This window comes from Rattus norvegicus, chromosome 1 (genome assembly GCF_036323735.1).
Source record: "Rattus norvegicus strain BN/NHsdMcwi chromosome 1, GRCr8, whole genome shotgun sequence".
Lineage (NCBI taxonomy): Eukaryota > Metazoa > Chordata > Mammalia > Rodentia > Muridae > Rattus > Rattus norvegicus.
The window spans coordinates 233,458,886-233,461,119 of NC_086019.1; the positions used below are offsets into that span (position 1 = coordinate 233,458,886).

Consider the following 2,234-nt stretch of genomic DNA (forward strand, 5'->3'; position numbering starts at 1 on the left):
GGGATTGTATCTAGAGACCTCCCCTTTGCCTCTAATACGGAAGGCAAGAATTCAACAGGCTGGCAGAGTGACTAGGCGTTCAGTCCCCAAACAAGAATACATGAGTCCAAATTCTGAAGTTCCCGTGCCTCAGCAGTGGTCTTTTGGGTAGGTCACTTACCTTTCTATGTCTCTGTTTTCGCCCCGTAAAGTGAGAACAATGATCGCACACGCCTGGTGAATTAAAAACTGGAATGCACACCGGCATGTGAGCATATGAAGCACTCTGGAAATAGGAGGTATATGAATGGGTAAACTACAATAGTTTAAGTCTTGAGAAGTCCAAAAATCTGAGGACCAGTATCCGAGCAGGACTGAGAATACAGGGTAACTCTTCATATGGTCTCCTTAATAGAGTCTACCTTGGGATGTCACAAAATTCTCCATTCACCTTTCCTAGGAAGAAAAGAATCTAGACTTTGGCAAGGGTGCCGTCAAGATAAGGACCATCTCGTCGAGACCTTTAAGCTTCCAAGTGTAATCAGAATAGAAAGTTCCTCTAGCCACCACACCCTCCCTTCTTCCTTCCCGTCTACATCTGAGCTAACCCCAATCTTTCAAAAGACAACATCACCGGACTCATGGAAGATAAGTTCAGGATAAAGCTGTGAACACTTACCACCTGAGCTCTGCCTTCCTATCACTGTCTTTCCATCCTCAGCCCATGACTAGACATAAAGTGTGTGCATACCCATTGTGTATTCTGCTTGGGTGTGTGAACCTATAGGGCCGTAGATGCCTTGTGCTGGGTGTGTTCTAAATATCCCCAGTATCTGTCCAGACTATAGACCAATCTCTCAGGCAGTGATTTTTTTTTTGAAAAATCTGTCATTCTATAGAGAATTTGACATAGACAAACCTAGATATTAAAATAAGCCCTGGAAAAGAGAGATTGGGATAATGACCATCATGTTCAACACAGAACAAACAAATAGAAACTTACTAATAATTCGTTGTTTAAGAATGATAGAGGTAGAGGAGGAAGATGGTGGCCACCTTAGCTGTTTGTGGAGCAGGATCTGCACCGGCCTTTGGGCCGGAGGCTCTCACTCCAGACTGGGAAAACCGAGAAGTCTCCACAGGGACCACGATCATGGCTGTGCAATCTGACAGGGGCACGGTTCTAGGAGCAGACTCCAGAACAACCACTGGGTCACATCACCAGTTGAGTGACTGACAAGCTGACCCGTATCCACGATCACATCTTCTGCTTCAGCCTCAGCAGCTGATACCCAAGCAGTAGCCGACCCTGTCTCATACTCTTGGTTTCCACAGTATTGTGCGGAACAAACCTCCACTAGTGCACACAGCCGCCAGTCTCTTTAAGGAGATGTGTTACCGGTACAGAGAAGATCTGATGGCAGGAATCATTGCAGTCTGGGACCCTCAAGAAGAATGGCAGGTGTATTCTGTTCCCATGGGAGGTATGATGGTAAGACAGTCCTTTGCCATTGGAGGCTCCAGGAGCTCATATATCTATGGCTATGTTGATGCTACCTATCGGGAAGGCATGACGAAGGATGAATGTCTGCAACTCACTGACAATGCTCTTGCTTTGGCTATGGAACAGGATGGCTCCAGTGGAGGAGTGATCTGCTTGGCAGCCATTCAACGGTCACGGTAGAGTGGCAGGTGCTTTTGGGAGACCAGATCCCCAAGGTCACCATCGCCAATTTGCCACCTCCCTGAAGCCTGGGATTCTAGGGTGTCATAAAGGATATCCATCCCGATGCACAAGCTAATAAACATTTTGTCAAAGAAAAACAAAAGAATGATAGAGAGGGTACTTTATAAACTGTCAGCCAAAAAAACAGGACATCAGAGCTGGTCTGGGAAGTTCAGTGGCCTGACTTAGCAGGACTTATGGAAAGGTCTCCTATACGACTTATTTGGCCTTTAGTATCCACTTTCTTTTCAACACTACTACAGACCTGGGGGGAAAAAAGGTCTTGACTTAAGCTGCATGTGAAAATGAAATTTTAGGTCTCAACCCAGCTCTTGTGGCTGAGTGTAACATTGCATAATTTGACATGATTCAACTTGATTGACAGTGGGAAGCTGACAGCAAGACCTCACAGGTCATGACAGAAAAGGAGGTTTGCACAAAGGCCGGAGAGCATGCTGGGTAACTGGTTACAATCAACAGTGCCCTCTCCTCAGATGAAGGAAGCAAGAAGCCAAAAAGCATGTCTAAG

At 46.0% G+C, this 2,234-nt stretch overlaps 1 pseudogene; it reads left to right on the forward strand.

The window, feature by feature from the left end:
• Positions 1-317: 317 nt before the first annotated feature.
• Positions 318-1,798, forward strand: Psmb6-ps1 (proteasome 20S subunit beta 6, pseudogene 1; annotated as a pseudogene).
• Positions 1,799-2,234: the final 436 nt, after the last annotated feature.